Source organism: Tachyglossus aculeatus, chromosome X4 (assembly GCF_015852505.1).
Source record: "Tachyglossus aculeatus isolate mTacAcu1 chromosome X4, mTacAcu1.pri, whole genome shotgun sequence".
NCBI classification, from domain to species: Eukaryota; Metazoa; Chordata; class Mammalia; order Monotremata; family Tachyglossidae; genus Tachyglossus; species Tachyglossus aculeatus.
The window spans coordinates 33,603,032-33,623,227 of record NC_052098.1 but is presented as its reverse complement, the minus strand read 5'-3'; the positions used below and the strand labels follow the sequence as shown (position 1 = coordinate 33,623,227).

General features: G+C 44.4%; 1 protein-coding gene across 3 annotated transcripts in view; it reads right to left on the bottom strand.

The window, feature by feature from the left end:
• MOB3B (MOB kinase activator 3B) overlaps positions 1-13,220 on the bottom strand; it is a 188,046-nt gene extending 174,826 nt beyond the window's left edge. For all 3 annotated transcript variants that reach the window (XR_005456601.1, XR_005456602.1, XM_038769698.1), the window contains exon 1: positions 13,081-13,220. The gene's annotated coding sequence lies outside the window, so the exon portion shown is untranslated. The remainder of the gene's footprint in view (positions 1-13,080) is intronic.
• Between the last annotated feature and the right edge of the window lie 6,976 nt (positions 13,221-20,196).

Below are 20,196 nucleotides of genomic sequence, written 5' to 3'. Positions count from 1 at the left end.
GTGGCACCAGTGTAGAAAAGGGCAGGAAGAAAAGGGGGAGAGAATTATGCTAATCAAAGGGAGGCATTAGGAAGGGCCTGTTGTGGACAGGAGGAGTGTGTAGCATATAAAATGTAATGACTTTCATTATAATTTAAATTCTTTGTAGGCAGGCTAGCATCAAATTATCTCCTAGGCTCAAACACCATTGGTGCTTTAAACACCCTTCCAGTTGCAAAAAAGAAAAAAAAAAGTCTTGAACATTGGTAAACTAGATTGTATTGTACTTTCCCATCCAAGTGCTTAGTACCATGTTCTGCACACAGTAAGTGCTCAATAAATACCAGTGATTGATTGTAGCATTCTCTAACCTTCGCTGAGCAGATGGACAGATTCAAGTGCTGAAAACATCCCCAGGACAGAGCGAGGAAGGAGGAGGTGAAAGTGTACAAAATTCAGACTGTACCAGAAGCACTAAAATGTCTAAGCCTGTCCGTGGGTTGAGATTAATGGTAACTTTGGCCCAGTAGTCACTATGCTGTAATTTAGCACTAGGAAGCATCTTTTGGTAATTTTTGAGCTCTATTTCAAAAATGCAAAATTTACCATCTTTCCTTTGTTTTTAATATAATTACCTTATTAGGTCTCTGAACTTTCTACAACTGCCAGTCAAATCCTTAGACAGTCTCACTCAAGCCCTCGAGTGTGGGCTGCTCACTAACTCATTGTTCCCCAGTTCAAATATAGCCTTGGGAATTTAAACTAGGTCCAGGTACCTGATTCTCCAAAAGGCTCATAAATAGCTAGAGTGATAACCTGAGATATCTGAATGGGTGGGAAATAAATAGGGCTAAAAGAATTTGTTCCACTCTATACAACAAAATGAAATTTTACAAAAAGAAAAATTAGAAAAACACCAAAGGGCTTAGCCCCTCACTTGATACAGAGCCAGATTAATCTTTATTTAATCTTTCCTCTTTGAATACTCAAAATTCTTCCCTGATATTGTAGAGACTCTTTGATTCTTATAACAAGTCAAAATAATTGAAAGATCCTCCCCCTTTGCCCATTTCCCCCCATCCTGGAAGCTTTGGCATTCTTAATTAGAGTTCAGAACAGCATGGGTGGAAATATTCCATTACTACATTCATTCACTCATTTTTCCTCACTCTGACTTGTCAAATTAACATTCCTGGACAGAATACCATATAAGTCAAAGCATTTCTTCAGCCACATAAAGGAACTCTGCTCCTTCAATCCATCTGATTCTTTACTGACTTTTTTGCTTTAAACTCTAATGGCACTTGAATTGCACTAACTACAATCATGATCAGAAATCATTGAGTTATAGTAGAACCATTTTGGATTCTGTTTGTTTTCCAGTACAGTGTTCACTGTGATTTCTCTGTTCAGGTTGAATAATTTGTGTTGATTTCTTTTTAATTTTAGAAATCCTACTCCCAAGCACAAATTATAAGCAGATGACTATGCAATTGCTAGACAAATTTTATGAAGACAACTGAATTAAAACCAGGTTTGGAGTGGTGAGACAAGAAAGGTAACTGCTCTGGGCCTTCAACTAAAGGATGGAAAAATAGCTATATTGGAAATGTTGGATTGTGGAAGCTTTGCCACTTTAAAGCTCTCTGCCCAGGATCATTTGCTGGTTGAATAAGAAGGTTGGGGGCACACTGGTGGCCAAAGGCTCCCAGGTCATAGAACCCTGGCTCAAAATCCTCAGAACAAAGGAAAGTTAAACAAAATTGCCTCATGAATGTAGTCACCTATGAAATTGGGTCGAGAGGGCCTCAGTGAATGTAGGCAGAGAGAAGCTCCAGCATCCAGATCCATTGACAGTTTACCAGGGAGGTCCCCTATTAATGATGTGTATCTATCCAAGCACTTAGTACAGCGCTCTGCACACAGCAAGCGCTCAATAAATACGACTGATTGAAGGAGAGATAGTGTCTGCATCAAGATCTTTGCTTTCCAGCCCTTCCATCCCCCTCAGAACTAGTCAGAGGACTAGAACACTGGGCTGAGATCATCTCACAGAGGAACCTATCAGCCAGCGGCTTCAACTGGAGGTCCCTATTCAATTAATGGATCAGTTGTACTCATAGTATTTATTTATAATAGAAATAGTATTTATTTATACTAAAGCACTAAGTAGTGTCTGGGGAAGTACAGCAGAAGCAAAACATATGTTGCTGGTCCTTGAGGAGCTTCAAACTTAGTGGAAGAGTCAGGCTAGAATCAGTATTTACAAATAGTGGGAACAGGAAGGACGGACTTTGTGGCTCAGTGGAAAGAGCACGGGCTTTGGAGTCAAAGGTCAGGGGTTCAAATCCCTCCCCCGCCAACTGTCAGCTGTGTGACCCTGGGCAAGTCAATCCCTGCTCTGCCAATTGTCAGCTGTGTGACCTTGGGCAAGTCACTTAACTTCTCTGGGCTTCAGTTACCTCATCTGTAAAATGAGGATTAAGGCTGTGAACCGCCCCCCCCCCCCCCCATGGGAAAACCTGATCACCTTGTAACCTCCCCGGCACTTACAGCAGTACTTTGCAAATAGTAAGCATTTAATAAATGCCATTATAAAAAAAACTTTTTATGATACTCAGGTAGGACAGTTTCCTGGTGGATCAGAAGCTTAAACTAGTCAGCTTCCAAGTCCTCTCTTGTACTCTCAAGCATGTCAGCACAGATTAGATGGATCACTATTGGTGTGACTCACAGTGCATCTCCTTACCTGTTGTGCTTCTAAGATCATGTTTGCTGTTCTCCATTTTGTCTAAAGTCACACTGTGATTCAGGGAATTGATGGCTAGCAATATCAATCAGTGGTATTTACTGAGTGCTTACTGTGTGCAGAGCTTCAAAAGGTCTTCATCAAAGACCTTGTGGTCTGGTTCTGATTAAGATTCCAGAGGTGGCAAAAGAGAAAAGGTTGGGAGCCACAGGCCCTGTGGACAGGTCAAGTTCTTTGACATAAAATGTACATCCCACGGCCCCAAATTAATGTTATTTAAAATCTTCACTCTGAACCAGGGCAATGAAATGCACCCAGGATACACAGGGACCTCAGCAGTGCCACTGCCTTGGGTAAACTCTCCTGGGGCTACAAGTTTTCTGGATCTGAATTGTTCCATCTGGCACTTTCAAAGTAGCACATAAGGAAAACTAATGCTCACACAGCAGTTAGTCCCAAGGGTGCTGGGCCTCATTGCCTAGCTAAATAAAATATTCAAGGGGGTCAAGGCAACCCCTCTTCAGCAAGACTTAAGTATACTATTGTTGGAGAAAATCTTTCAGGGGCTAAATAAGACTTCAACTGAAGAAACCTTTCCTTTGAGTTTTGTTATTTTTGGAAAATTAGCTTTACAAAAATCAAACTATGTTTTTAATTACATACGGCTGTGTGAGAAGGTCACCACCAATTTTTTTGGTTTTTGTTCACTGCTGTGTGAATCAAAGTATTTTCTTGCAGTTTGGTACTGACACTAAATGGAAGAGAGAGTGGGTGCCTCAAAAATAATTTCAGCAAAGTTTCTTTTATATGGTACAAATGGCAGAACTGAATTTGGAGAGTGGAGATTGCATAGTTTGTAACCAATCAGACCTGACTTTGTGGATAGTTCTTCAACATGTCCTGCTGCATACTTGGCCCCAATGAACACAATCATATTCCAGGTGATTTTGAGGGGAAAATTTTCTAAGAGGACATATTTTTCTAGTCAGATATTGAAACAAACAGTATGCTGCCACTTACTAAATGGTACCTTTGTACTCTGGAAAAGTTTATTCACCTCACTTGGGTTAACAGTTAACCAGGTAAGTAGCTTGGCCTAGTGGAAAGAGCACAGACTTGGGAGCCTGATGACCTGGATTCTAATCCCAGCTCCTCCACTTGTCTACTGTTCCTTCATTCATTCAATTGTATTTACTGAGTGATTACTGTGTGCAAAGCACTGTACTAAATACTTGGGAGAGTATAATGTGTGTGATCTTGGGCAACAACTTTTCTGAGCCTCAATTACCTCATCTGTAAAATGGGAATTAAGACTGTGAGCCCCAAATGGGACAGGGACTATGTCCAACCTGATTATCTTGTATCTTCCCCAGTGCTTAGTACAGTGCCAGGCACATAGAAAGCACTTAAATACAATTTAAAAATGGTTAACAGCTAGAGAATAATGGGCTCATTTTGGCTTCTCATAATGTTGGATTTAATAAGCTTTATAATGACATTTTGCCTAGCCTACCACCTTTCTTCTAATGATCAAAAAAAACCCATAATGGATCCACCAATCTCCCAGAGTGTCTCCAGACTATAACAGTTCCCCTGCTGGTCTGTAGTCACCCCTCTGAGGTAATCTCAGCAATCCCATCCCTGGCCCAAGAAGTCGGGTAGATGTCTCAAGCCATTCCAAATGACTTGGGGAATTTTTTTTTCCCCAGTATTTTTTCCAATGAAAGCCACCTGTTTGGGACTACTGTGCTGGGCAGTGGCTAACTGGGAGGCAATGCGGTGGATGTAGATTTAATGTATTTCTGGCCCAAACATAGGCAGATTATGCAATTCATATTATAGTCTGGGCTTGAGCTAGGTCTATACCACAAAGTGAAATACAATTATTCAGATCATTTGTGGGGGAAGTCACTGTGGAATATTGATATTCCCCAGATTGGATGCCTTAAAAGTGGATTTGGAGAAAATCTGCCAGCTAAATGGAATAAGGGAAACTGCTGCTTTGGACTCAGATCACCAATGCTGATCACATTTAGCATTTGGACTCAGATCACCATCTCCACATTCAGACCATCAACACCCATTAACTCTTCTAGGTTTCAGAATACATCCCAACCCATAACTGTAAGCAATATCCCTTCTTGACATTGACCTGCCAGTTCTGAGCACTATCCAATTGGTTTCTGGCCTCTGATCGCTGTTCTGTGGTTCTTTCTCCACAGGCTATAATCTCACACAATTATTCCCCAAGCTCATCCACTAATCACCCCCTACCAAAAGCTCTGCTTCCAGGGTGCCCAACCCCAGACTAAAACACCCTTTCCAGTGGCCTATGCAAGGATAGAGAAACCATATCATGAACCTAAACCTGACCAACTAGTCTTCTTGCAATTCAGTGTTAGTTCCATCACCACTGGGATTTATATTTCAGCAATATTTCTTAGATACTTGTTAGTGACAAGATACTTCTTAGTGACAAGAACATACAAGAACACATAACAAGAACAGAGAAGCAGTGTGGCTCAGTAGGAAAGAGCCCGAGCTTTGGAGTCAGAGGTCATGGGTTCAAATCCCCGCTCTGCCAATTGTCAGCTATGTGACTTTGGGCAAGTCACTTAACTTCTCTGTGCCTCAGTTACCTCATCTGTAAAATGGGGATTAAGACTGTGAGCCCCACCAGGGACAACCTGATCACCTTGTAACCTCCCCAGCGCTTAGAACAGTGCTTTGCACATAGTAAGCGCTTAATAAATGCTATTATTATTATTATTATTGTTCTCCAATTCTCACCCCATAAAACTGACACTATTTCCTGGGTAAAGATGATGATTTTCCAGGTCCAATTTAGCATCTTTCAACATCAACTGCCATGCAAAGGTTGCAAAAACCCACAGGCTGAGCAAGGATCCAAGTGGACTAGGACAATGGTCAGGCTGTGGAGATCATTCCATTAACACAGAGGGGTTGGATGGCTTATGTTTTTCTTAAACATCAACTCATTCTATACTTTCACTTATTTCTAAACTCAGAAAAAAGTTTCAATGTAGGCAGTCACTCTGGACATGAATTGTAATCGATTGCTATCTGGGGATAGCTCTTTCTAAGAATCTTTCCTTAATGTTCCCTGACCCAAATCGTAAACAACAAACATCTTCTATTGGTAGATGATAGAGACAGTTAAAGAAGAAATGGTTTTGGAAACTATTAACCATCTGTTTGAACTTAGCAAAGGAGCTATTGACCAATCAGTTGGTTGGCCTATAATCTGTAAGAGATCAACTGGAAATCTCAACCCAGTTCCTGGAATTAAATACCCATGACAGAAAGCACAACCATAACTGACATCACAGGGAGCCAAAAGAGAAACCAAAAAAAAAAAAAAAAAAAGGAGATATTCTCCCGTTCTCTAGGACGGATTTGGGGAAAACAAGCAAGGCAATCTGAAGGAAAACTTGAGCTGCTCTTGGCCACTTTGTGAAATGATAAAAGGCTTTATACTTATAGAGCTGACAGTTGAGCCCCATAATCAAGGCCTTTTTTTTTTTTTTTTTTTTTTTTTTTTACCTTGTAGGCTCCCCCTCCTCTAAACACACAAATATAAGTGTTTTCTTTCATAGTATGAGTACCATGGATAACAAATGTATTAGTCCTAGTCTAGCTTGCAACTAAATCTCCTCACAGCAATAAACCTTACCCTCTGATGCCAGAGGCTCCTCAGCTTAATCAGTGTTACCTGGTCTAGACTGTGATGTCTTGACTGTGCCTTGTCAATCATGTAGTGTCTACCTGTTCATCTTGCATCTTAGACTACCCTACAGTCTTGGTAAAAGACCAAATAGTCGCTAATAGCTAATGTTCCAGTATAAGTTTATTTTATACAAAGAGATTTTAGTACATATGGAATGGATACTACCATACTAAGAAGAGATCAATCTCTCAGTGGTGGTCAAAGGTAGATATTCCTGTTACCAGTGGTGGGAACAGAAACAGGCAGGGCCATGGCTACATATCTGGTGGAAGTGGCTCGGGGTGGGAGGAGAACAAAAGGTGGAATGGATAGGTCATTGATAGGGAAGGCACTCCCCAAGCAGAAAAAGGAAGGAGGTGGTGAACAAGAGGGTATGGAAAATAGAGAAGCGGCTGAGAGGTGGAATCAATCAATGGTATTTACGGAGAGCATACTGTATGCAGGGCACTGTACTAAGCACTGGGGAGAATATAATATAACAGAGTTGGTAGACAAGTTATCTGCCCACAGGGATGGGGGGGGGGGGGAAGGAGGGGGTGAGGGGAGAAGGAGAGATCACTGAGTTCATCTCTCCCTGTGTCTCTTTCTGCCTCTAAGATTTTAACTGTTTGTGTGTGTGTGTGTCTACCTCTGTCTCCCTCTTTCACTGTGTCTCTCCATTTCTCTCATAGCTTGGCTTTTTTCCCCCTCTACCCCTCCCACTCAATCTATCAGTGGTATTGAGTGCTTACTCTATGCAGAGCAGTTGGGAGAATACAATAGAACAGAGTTGTTAGACACAGTCCTACCCACAGGGAATTTACAATCTACAGAGAGACAGACATTAAAATAAATTACAGATATAATAACAATAATGTTGGTATTAAGCACTTATTCTGTGCCAAGCACTGTTCTAAGCACTGAGGGAGATATAAGGTTATCGGGTTGTTCCACTTAGGGCTCACAGTCTTGATCCCCATTTTACAGATGAGGTAACAGACACAGAGAAGTTAAGTGACTTACCCAAGGTCACACAGCTGACAAGTGGTGGAGCCAGGATTAGAACCCAAGACTTCTGACTCCCAAGCCATGCTGCTCAGTAAGCCACAGAAATGTACATAAGTGGTGAGGGGCTGAGGTCCTCTTCCAGACTCCCTCATTCTCTGTGCTGTATTTTTTTTTCTCCTCTCCCTTTAGATGTTCCTATCATTCGGTGGGAGAGGCTCAGGGCTCCAGGTGGTGCTTGACTCTCAGACAGTACTGGGAAATGGAAAAAGCAGGATGGGGAAGGAAGTAAATGTGACCTCAGGCAAGTCACTTCACTCTGTGCCTCAGTGACATCATCTGCAAAATGGGGATTAAGACTGTGAGCCCCATGTGGGACAGGGACTGTGTCCAACCCAATTACTTTGGATCTACCCCAGAACTTAGTACAGTGCCCGGCACATAGGAAGCACTTAACACATACCATTATTATTTATATTATCTATTTTACAACAATAATAAATAGGATGGGGAAGGAAAGATGAGGAAAAAAAAAAGAATGGAGGAAAGACACGGCAGTTTCTCAAAGGCGATTTTCCTGGAGTGGTGAGGGTAACCAAAGTCTGCTAAGAACTGCAATTTTGTTGCTGTGGAAACTTCAGTTGCCAAATCTTCTCTGTTCTTTTTCTGTTCTGATTCAAGTTAATTGTTGGCTTTCTCCAATGTTATCTGTGATCCCCACCCCTTTAGACTGTGAGTTCCCTGTGGGTCGGGGTGATGACTGAATCAGTGCCTTTGTTTCCTTCCCAGTAGTTAGTACAGTGTAAGCTCGTAATGCTATTGACTAAAATCTCCACTGCTACTCCCCAGTCCCACCCCCTTCTTTGACTGTCCCAACTTTCCCAGTAGGACCGAGAGAGATCTCCTGCTTCCTCTTAAAATCTACCCCTTCCATCTGTGCTTCCGACCCCATCCCACTGGCACCTTATTAAAACACTTGCCTCCTCCCTGACCGCCATCTTCAATTGCTCATTCGCTTATGGTTCCTCTTCCACTGCTTTCAAACATGCCCCAGTATCCCCTATCCTAACTCTCCCCGGACCCCACTGTACCCCTTAGTTATCACCCCCATCCCATTCCTCTCCAAACCTCTCAAGCAAATTGTTTACACCCACTACTTCCAATTCCTGTCTTCAATTTTTCTGCTTGACTTCTGCCTTCCACTCCCTTCACACCACAGAAACTGCCCTCTATAAGGTCACTAATGACATCCTTCTTGCCAATTCTGCTGACCTCTACCCCACCCTAAATATTCTCAATCTCTCTGTTGCCATGAACATTGTGGATGACCCTCTTCTGGAAACACTATCTAACCTTGGCTTCACTGACACTGTCCTCTTCTGGTTCTCCTCCTGTCTCTCTGGCTGCAGCTCCCCAGTCTCACAAATACCATAAAAAATAATTTCCTACTTTCTTATGGCATCTAAGGGAGAAAGGAACCCAAATCTGCCACAGCTTATAGATTTTCTTGCCTCCCCTGTATTTGCAAGGAACATTTTGGAGTCACTGAACTTTTGCATTTATTTTCCTAGGTACTGCACTATTTTACTTCTTTCTTTCAGTGCCAAGGCAAGCAAAATAAAGTAGAGCTAAACAATTTTGTGAGTTTCATCAATGTAACTAGCCATCTGAATAGTACAGGCCACAACAATGCTTTTCCTCAATATACAGGGTTATTTGTTTTTGCTTTCTCTCCGCTTCCCTATAACATTTGTTTAACCCCCACGTAAATCAACTCACAAAACATTTGACTTGATTTTTATCCCATTTTTCGAAAACCATCTTGCTTTGGGAAAAGTCCCATAGAGGGCATGACTACGACTGATGGTTCCAAAATGAGCCAATCATGATGAGCATGTTTTAGGCAGACTTGATGAGCAGAGTTTCCAATTTCGGTATCCATGGACTCACAGAACTGGGAGAAAATTAGATGGACCTTCCAAGTGCATGAAATTCTGGCTTGTTAAAAAGTGAAGAAATTCAGCACTATAGCCACACATGCAAAGTCAGCACAAAATGGTGATTCAATCAAAAAGTTAAACAGAACCATAGAAAGTGGAGAGTACAAGGAATGCCAGGATGGGATATGAAACCAAAATGGATTAACTAAGCAATTCAGAAAACATAATTATAGTCTTGCCTTCACTCTAAAACTTACTATCCCCCATGAGTTGTTTGGGATCTTTCAATCATATTTACTGAGTGTTCACTAAGTGCAGAGCACTGTACTAAGTGCTTGGGAGAATACAATGCAACCAAATTAGCATACATGCTCCCTGCCCATAATGAGTCTATAGACCAGAGGATGAGTTTACATTCACATGCATTAGGTACATGGGGCTTTTGCTAGATTGAGAAATAATCGATTTTAGTTTTCCACAATACTCCCAGTTCCTTTCATTGGAATATGACTGGGGAAGATCTCAATGTTAATTCTCTTCAGTTCTGATTTTTTTTTTAAGTGAGAGGGGAATACTACCATAAGAAATATTTAATTGAAAATTTAAAACGACTCTGGGTTTTTTAGATAAACTTGTCCTTATCAATTACAAATGAAGATGGTTGGGTTATTGCTGGATAAAGTGTTCCTGAGCCCACCTGACCTTGTTAACTAGTCATTACTTGTGTCTCAAACTAGACTGTCAAGGTCACTAAATTAGGCTCACTAAATTAGTGAGATCAGTCTGCCCTCAGTGTCTACTGTGTAATTTCCATTCACAGTGCACTGTGCCTCCAGGCTTCTGCCAAGAGGTGAGACCCAGGTCACCAAGCTTCAAGCTGAAGCTCAGTGCCACTAGTTGACACAGTATTAAGCATCCATGCTGAGTGTACCATGGAAAAATTTGGAAATGAGCTAGTAGCCAACCACAAATAGGTCTTAAACACAGATTATTGGATTCAACCCTATTGGCATGATAAAACGCTCAGCCTACTGGGTACAGGCCATATTTCTTCTGGGGTTACTCTTCTCTACCAAATTTCTTCTGATGAATAATGCTGCAGTTCAATACATGCTTAATGTGCAAGCCGTAACAAAATAAGACGACTTTCTCTGCAGGGGGTAGCGGGAATTCTACAATCTCAACACCCGTACAAATAGACAGGTATTTAAAATGGAAGATGGGTCCAGAAACAAAATTATGGACTGCCAATACTTTCTTCACCCAATTCACCCTGCCCTCTCCCTGACTTTCCCCATCACTGTTGACGGCACTACCATCCTTCCCGTCTCACAAGCCCGCAAACTTGGTGTCATCCTCGACTCCGCTCTCTCGTTCACCCCTCACATCCAAGCCGTCACCAAAACCTGCCGGTCTCAGCTCCGCAACTTTGCCAAGATCCGCCCTTTCCTCTCCATCCAAACCGCTACCCTGCTCGTTCAAGCTCTCATCCTATCCCGTCTGGATTATTGTATCAGCCTCCTCTCCGATCTCCCATCCTCCTGTCTCTTCCCTCTTCAATCCATACTTCACGCCGCTGCCCAGACTGTCCTTGTCCAGAAACGCTCTGGGCATGTTACTCCCCTCCTCAAAAATCTCCAGTGGCTACCAATCAACCTACGCATCAGGCAGAAACTCCTCACCCTCGGCTTCAAGGCTGTCCATCACTTCGCCCCCCTTCTCTCCTTCTCCAGCCCAGCCCGCACCCTCCACTCCTCTGCCGCTAATCTCCTCACTGTACCTCACCGTACCTCGTTCTCGCCTGTCCTGCCGTCGACCCCCAGCCCACGTCATCCCCCTGGCCTGGAATGCCCTCCCTCCGCACATCCGCCAAGCTAGCTCTCTTCCTCCCTTCAAGGCCCTACTAAGAGCTCACCTCCTCCAGGAGGCCTTCCCAGACTGAGCCCCCTCCTTCTCCCCCTCCTCATCCCCCCGCCTTACCTCCTTCCCCTCCCCACAGCACCTGTATCATATTATTGAGCGCTTACTGTGTGCACAGCACTGTACTAAGCGCTTGGGAAGTACAAGTTGGCAACATATAGAGACAGTCCCTACCCAACAGTGGGCTCACAGTCTATGTTTGTATGTATTTATTACTCCATTTATTTTATTTGTACATATTTATTCTATTTATTTTGTTATGTTTTGTTCTCTGTCTCCCCCTTCTAGACTGTGAGCCCACTGTTGGGTAGGGACTGTCTCCATGTGTTGCCAACTTGTACTTCCCAACCGCTTAGTACAGTGCTCTGCACTGTCCCGAACTGGGGTTCACAGAGGGGCCTTTTAAGTTCGATACCTACTCGGTTGAGAGTTTTAGGAGCTGGCTAAGAGAGATGCACTGGGCTACATAAAGAAGAGGGAGGAGGCACGATCGCTTCTCCCTAACCGGCCTTTATGCACCGCATTAGAATCTCCCGGAGACGGCGGTGGCCTGGCAACACGGCTCCTCGTTTGCTCCCCATCTCTACAGAAATCCAGAGGCTGGAAGATACTTTTGCCGGGGGCGTCCTTTGATAAGGCTCTTTGCCACCCCCCTCCAAATGCGCGCACACACTCCCGTGCCAGATGTTTCGCAAGAAACAACGGGGGCGATTCGGGAGAAACAGAAGGCCAATTCGTGTCGGTCCAAGCAAGCAGCGCCGCCCGGAACTGTCCCGCTGAAGGGCACCGTGGGGGTGGAGAAAGGAAAAGAGCTCCTGCACTTACTAAATGGAGGAAAGGAGAACATGTGGTGTCGACAACTAACTTTGAATAGCCCCTGGGCGGGGAGGAGGAGCAATAAAAGAACCCGAGAGTGGGCGGAGGGGGAAGTTTCGCTCCCCCCCACCCCCGCCACCCCAAACTCTTCTGAAGGAAAAGGGAGGAGCTGAGTTTCCAGATGTTTGACAGTTGTTGGCAGATGGCCCCCGGCTAGCTTTGAATTTTTTTTCCCCCCCACCACCATTAGGCACGCCACCCTAATGGGAAGCCGGAGAGGGGGAACCCAGATTTTCCCTCCCGGATTGCCCGGAGAGCTCGAAAGACGCGCCGCCAACCCAACCCGCCCTTTGAAAGTTTGTGGGAGCTGCTGGGCCGCGTCTCTCCCAACACTTCCACTCTGGACTTGGAGGGGGAGGTGGAGTGGGGGAAAAGGAGAAAAGGGGAACCTCGGGTTGCGAGGAAGTCCGGTTTCAAGGAAAGTACCCACCTTTCCAAGGTTATGCGCAAGAAGTGGCACAAACCCGTCGCTCTTGGGAAGTGGACCCAAGCGCTTAGTACAGTGCCCTGCACACGACTGATTGGACCGGGAGGGGGGGGGAAGAGAGATAAAGAAAGGGGGGAGCAAAGAGCTAAAGATATCTCCGGGGATCTATAAGGTACAATGGAAAGCAAAAGTCGCCCTGGGAGACACGTTCAAGACTGCCGAGTCCGAAGGGGGGGGGGGGGAGAAAAGACAGAGATGGGCACAGGGGCTGCCCGCTTCTGTCACACTGTTTGTTGTCCAACAGGTCTAACTGCGTGAAAACTTCTTGCGCTCTCCCCAGCTCCTTCGCCGTCCCCCTCCCTTCTGCAGACACGACTCAAAGAGGAAAAACCCAGGCAAGAGGGAGGGGCACCACTTCCCCTGCAGTTAGCCCCCCACCCCCCGAGGGGGATTTTACCTTCAGTCCGAGGTTCTCGCCTTCTTTCTTTCCGCCGGGCTCCCCGCGGTCGGAGGAGGGACAGCGCGGATCTCGCCGGCGGAAAGGGGTGCAGATGCGGCCGGAGAAGCGGCCCCGGTGCCCCGGACAGAGCCAGGGAGAGCGGCGATCTGGCTCTCTGGGCGCACCTCGCCGCGGAGCCCCCCCATGCCCATGGCCGGCGGGCGGGCGGACGAACGGCGGCCTACGCAGAGCAGAAGAGGACGGCCCCCTAGCGGTCACTTTGGGCCGTGGCCTCGCGCCCTCCCAGTGCACGGGGGCGGCTTCTCTCAAGTCATCGTCAATCGTATTTATTGAGCGCTTACTGTGTGCAGAGCACTGGACTAAGCGCTTGGGAAGGACAAGTTGGCAACGTATAGAGACAGTCCCTACCCAACAGTGGGCTCGCAGTCTAAAAGGGGGAGACAGAGAACAAAACCAAACATACTAACAAAATAAATAGAATAGATATGTACAAGTAAAATAGAGTAATAAATATGTACAAACATATATGCAGGTGCTGGGGGGAACGGAAGGAGGTAAGATGGGGGGGGATGGAGAGGGGGACGAGGGGGAGAGGAAGGAAGGGGCTCAGTCTAAAGTCATCACGCTCACAGAGCGAAATGGAACAGGAGTCTCCACTGAAGGGTGAATTCCCCACGGAAAAGCTCATTTCGACCCCAGTGCTCATCCAAGGAAGGCATTTTTGTTCAATTAGTCTCCGATTCCACCACAGCTGCTCTCCGTCCCTTAGTAAAAAATGTTGGTATTTGTTAAGCGCTTACTATGTGCATAGCACTGTTCTAAGCGCTGGGGTAGGTACAAGGTAATCAGGTTGTCCCACGAGGGGCTTACAGTCTTCATCCCCATTTTACAGATGAGGGGACTGAGGCCCAGAGAAGTGAAGTGACTTGCCCAACATCACACAGCCGACAAGTAGCAGAGCCGGGATTTGAACCCACAACCTCTGACTCCAAAGCCCGTGCGCTTTCCACCGAGCCACACTGCAACAGCCCTAGTTAAGATGTAGTCTGTTAGACTGTCGAACTACTGGTGCCGGAACAGACTATCCCCTATTGGCTGTATTTCCATGAGCTTCACGTTATGAAGGAAAGATTTTCATTCCCTGAAACTTCAGTTGGGAAGGACGATAGGTACCAGAATGAAAACCAGACAAAAAGCATAAGGCAGTTGAAAATACTTTACGCTGAAGATATCACTGAAGAGAATGAGTCCTATCAGTGATAGGGCTCAGTTGAAGAGTCAGAGTTGTCTTTAAAGGAGCCCCTACAATAAAGGGGTGGGGACTGTCCATAAGAAAGCCCCCCAAACTGACTGAACTGCCTCCCTACCACAACAGGCTAGCTCTAACCACCAGCAGCCAAACGACAAAAGAACTCATTCCAGCCCCGCTCCTGAGGCCACGCAGAAATACTTTTGCACACCATCACCCAGCTGCTTCCTATTGAGCACTCAGCCCTACCTCCACCCTTTCCACAGCTGAGTGGTTCACGTAAGATCCAACTCCAGCTGCTATTGCCCTGAGTCGTTTCCACCTATAGCTTGTGGCTCCATTCTGAGAAGCAGCGTGGCTCAGTGGAAAGAGCCTGGGCTTTGGAGTCAGAGGTCAAGGGTTCAAATCCCAGCTCCACCAATTGTCAGCTGTGTGACTTTGGCAAGTCAACTTCTCTGGGCCTCAGTTCCCTCATCTGTAAAATGGGGATTAAGACTGTGAGCCCCCCCCCGTGGGACAACCTGATCACCTTGTAACCTCCCCAGTGCTTAGAACAGTGCTTTGCACATAGGAAGTGCTTAATAAATGCCATTATTATTATTATTCTGACCCTGCACATCTCCTGATTCCCTTTCTCAAGTGGTCAAAGTTATAAAAGACCATAATGAAAGCTAATACTATGCTATGCAGTGTACCTAATAAAAACAACAACAACAAAAATAAAGAATTCATTTACAAATGGTGAGGGTGCTAGGGGAAATACATCTGTATTGGGTTATGTTCTTCCCCAACCACCTCTCCTAAAAATGTAATAATAATAATGGCATTTGTTAAGCGCTTACTATGTGCAAAGCACTGTTCAAAGCGCTGGGGAGGATACAAGGTGATCAGGTTGTCCCACGTGGGGCTCACAGTCTTAATCCCCATTTTACAGATGAGGTAACTGAGGCACAGAGAAGTTAAGTGATTTGCCCAAAGTCACACAGCTGACAAGTGGCGAAGCCAGGATTTGAACCCATGACCTCTGACTCCTAAGCCTGGGCTCTTTCCACTGAGCCATGTTGTGTAGGTACACTTGTGTTATACATACTTAGCTACTACAAACAGTTTTTGAACATAAGATGTATGCATCAGAATATCTGAATGGTAAAACACAATAGATAATTATTTTTGTATCTCATTTTTCTTCAGATGGCAGGTCTGTCCACCCAGACCCTTTCTTACACAGAAATTCCTATGATGCCACCAGGTGAATTAGGTTATATCTGCCAAGCTTTTAAAGTAATTGGGCTACAGACCAGAAAGACTTTTAATAAGCTCTGTAATTTCCCCAAATTAACTGCCTACACTTCTTCCCTTCTACACTCAGTGTGTAGTCATCCACAAAGCCATCTTTTCCATTCTCTTCTTTTTGTCTGTAATTTATTTTGTATCTGCCTCCCATCTAGACTGTAAGCTCCTTAAGGGGAGGAATGTCTTCTGGCCCTATTTTACACTCCCAAGTGCTTGATTCAGAGCTCGCCACACAGTTGGTGCTCAATAAATTCAACTGATAGCTCGATTACTTGGCTGCAAGTAGTTTTTTACATCTAAGTCATTTCTTGAAATCAGTCTTGGTGGTGTTTTTTTGTCAGACCTCCAGTCTTGATGGTTGTCTGAAGTCAGCATCTCACCACTTTACTTGCCATTGCTGAGGGGATTTCCCCATTGTCCCATTGATTTCATTTGGGTTTTGGCTACCTACTTCCATAGTGGAATTCACTATCCAGATTATTTAGGTGGGATTGCCACTGCAGTACACTGAAGTACTCTGGGTCAGAGATGCAGGCAGATGACTATCTGAATTAAAATACGAGGCCTGAGGGAGGATGAAAAATAAAGGGGGGGGGGGTGGGAAGGAGAAAAAAAAATTGGACCCTATGTGAACTATTTCATGCCAGAGCTCTTGACTACCACCAAAGCGAGGAATTGTATTCATCACTGAAGAAACTGTATGGAGCTTTGTACCCACTACCTCAGCAGCCTGAAGAATCCAGATGACTCAACCCTATCAGAGGTAAGAATGGAATCCTGGTGAGAAAATGGCAATAATATCTCAGTGTCACCATCAAGGATGAGGACCCAATAAGTATCAAGAACCTACCAAAATGTGACAGCACTTTGAGGAAATCATTACCACAGTCAAAATCCTGAAAAATGGTAAAAACACCTGGATCTGATGGAATTCCTGCAAAAACTGTCATGCAAGCAGAGGTCTTACTGGTTAAATATTCATAATTATTGTAGTATGTGTTGAGCACTTACTATGTGTCAAAAACAATACTAAGCGATGGGGCAGATACAAGATAATCAGGTCTCACTCTTTAAGTAGGAGGGAGAACAGGTATTGAATCCCCATTTTACAGATGAGGGGACTGAGACACAGAGAAATGAAATGACTTGCCCAAGGTCACACAGCAGATAAGAGGCAGAGTTAGGATTAGAACCTAGGTCTTCTGAGTCCCAGGCTCATGGTCTTTCCTCGAGACCATGCTGCTTCTCTATTAGCCCAGGGTTTTCCTCAACATATGGAACACTTGGTATAGGATTTCACTACCATTGTAATGGCCACCTTCAAGAAGGAAAGTAGAGAGCTGTCTGAAGTCACTACAGTGAGATGCTCTGTTCTCCATTCCTGGCAAGAGATTAGCGAGGCTACTACTCTGGGTAGGGAATTTGTCTACCAACTCTGTAATATTGTACTCTCCCAAGTACTTAGTACAGTGCTCTGCACGTAGTAATTGCTCAATAAATACTATCGTTGGATTGCTACTGAAGAATACAGTCAACTACACACTCCCTGAATCACCGTATAGTTTCAGACCAAAATGTAGGATAGCTGACATGATGGGTACCACCAATGGTTTTTCAGAGAGAGCTCTTGGAAATCCTGGCATATTAACCCAGTCTAAAGCACATTTGGAGTAGGCAGTAATCAAACTATCTCTTCATCTTCAAATGTCATTGAGTCATTTCTGAGTCATAGCGACTTTATGAATTTATCCATATAATTTTCTTGGTAAAAATACGAAGTGGTTTACCATCACCTTCTTCCACACGGTGAAAACTTAAGCTCTGCCGTTGTCTTTGATCAACATTTTGATCACTTAATCACCCATCTTTACTCTTTCCCATTCCTCTGCTGCCCAGCACAGGTGAATCAACTTTGTCTGATACTTCAGCTTAGACCTTTCCATTATGGGTAACCTTGGCGAGAGAGTAACTCTCCATGGCATAGCTCTAAGCTTCATTGGCATACACAAACCCTCCTGCTATGGTAAGGCATTGTTAGGAGAGAATCAAACTAATTAATAGAAACCTAATACAAAATTTTAAAACTAAATATGCATGTGTTCCCCCAAATAGCTACAAATCTTAGAAAACGTAAATGTTGAATCCAGCAGCATTTGGTTCTATATATGAAAACCTTGATTAATGTTTCAAGTTAATTTTTACTGTTTACTTTTCATCTTGTAAATCTGAGGGAACATCCAAAGAAGAGTTGTGTCCTGAAGCATTTCTAACACATATAAGGTGTATTAGGACCAGAGATACCAAGGCCCAGGCCCAGATGAGAGCCAGAGCCATGTCAAACACAATCCCATACACACATAGATACACACACACACACACACACACACACACACACACACACACACACACACTGTTATCACAACATGGTTTTCCCATCAGGGTTGTAAGGACTAATGTTAAATACTGTTCTGGAAAGCATGTCAAGGCCCAGATCATGAAACCACTCTGTGAAAGCAGGGACAGCTGTTTGGAAGGTTGACAGGCCACATCACTATTTCTGCAATGGGGATATGGAACTCATCAGATTACAGAGGGAGAGAAAATAAGAAAGATGCTTATCATGGAAATAAAATGATTTTTTTTAGTAAACCCCCACACACCCCAGCCCCATTCCTCAGCTGGATGTAGAGCAAAAATAGGTCTATCAGAATTAAAATATGGCAGGCCACTCCATGATGCAGAACTGTGGTCACTAAAACAGAGTTAAAGGGATTGCCAGTGGAAGGAAGTTGATGACTTTTCAGTGACTTTAACATAAATTACTGATAACATCACCTTAGCCAGCCACCCCAGAAAGCCCCAGAAAGCTTTGAAGGACTAATAGAATAAGCAACAGGAAGGAGGGAAGTTTTAGAGAAAAACAGGCTGTATTTGAGGAAGACTAGAGACCCGTGAACACCTTTGAGAAGTCGAAGTAATGTTCACAAACATATTCAGGCAGTATCATTTTAAGAGAGCCCTAGATTTTTTCAGAGCTCCCCAAGCTGCTCGAAATGTAAAAACATGTAAAAAAATGTCACTGGAAGGTAGAAGGAAACCATCATACCCTCAGCCCTACAACCCCTTGGAATTCCACTGGTGCCAATGTGGGACTCAAATATTTTACTGGGACAATGGAACACATTATTAATATTATTATTATCATTATTATTATCAAAAATCTCCAGTGGCTACCAATCAATCTGCGCATCAGGCAGAAACTCCTCACCCTGGGCTTCAAGGCTCTCCATCACCTCGCCCCCTCCTACCTCACCTCCCTTCTCTCCTTCTACTGCCCAGCCCGCAACCTCCGCTCCTCCACCACTAATCTCCTCACTGTACCTCATTCTCGTCTGTCCCGCCGTCGACCCCCAGCCCAAGTCATCCCCCTGGCCTGGAATGCCCTCCCTCCGCACATCTGCCAAGCTAGCTCTCTTCCTCCCTTCAAGGCCCTGCTGAGAGCTCACCTCCTCCAGGAGGCCTTCCCAGACTGAGCCCCCTCCTCCCCCTCCCCATCCCCCCACCTTACCTCCTTCCCCTCCCCACAGCACCTGTTTATATGTATATATGTTTGTACGTATTTATTATTCTTTTTATTTATTTATTTTATTTGTACATATTTATTCTATTTATTTTGTTAATATGTTTTGTTCTCTGTCTCCCCCTTCTAGACTGTGAGCCCACTGTTGGGTAGGGATTGTCTGTACATGTTGCCAACTTGTACTTCCCAAGCGCTTAGTACAGTGCTCTGCACACAGTAAGCACTCAATAAATATGATTGAATGAATGAATGAATGAATTGTACTAAGTGCTGGCGTAGACACAAAATAATCAGATTAGGCACAGCCCCTGTCCCACATTGGGTTTACACTCTTAATCCTCATTTTTTACAGATGAGGTAACTGAGGCACAGAGAAGTTAAGTGAGTTGCCCAAGGTCACACAGCAGACATGTGGCAGAGCCAGGATTAGAACTCAGGTCCTTCTGACTCCCAAGCATATATAGGAGGGGGTCACATAAGGAAAGCAGATGCCCCTCCTATTTATGGGGTGGAGGTAGGGAATAAAAGGGACAGGGAGAAGAAGTGTTGAGAGAGTGGAGGAGGTCTTGACCACTTGAGCTCAGGGCCTTGTCAGTATGGTCTTCAAGCAACTACCCCAAACACCAGGCCTGGCGTAAGTCCTGCCGCACTTGGGGAGCCCCTATCCCCCTTTGCAAAAATGCGTTTTTACTCCATCCTTATCTTCCCTAAGGTGACTAAGTTTGTGATCCCTTTACTTCTGGTGATACTTTTTTATAGTTTTTCTCCCTTATTCCAGTGCTTAGAACAGTGCTTTGCACATAGTAAGCGCTTAACAAATACCATCATTCTTATTATTATTAGAGTTACCACAAGAAGTATAGGGTATTGAACTCAGGAAGTGCTCACTAAATAGTACTACTACTACTACTACTACTATTAATACTACTAATACTTCTACTAATACTACTTTTGAGGATAAAAATCAAGAGAAGGGGATCATATTTCTGTA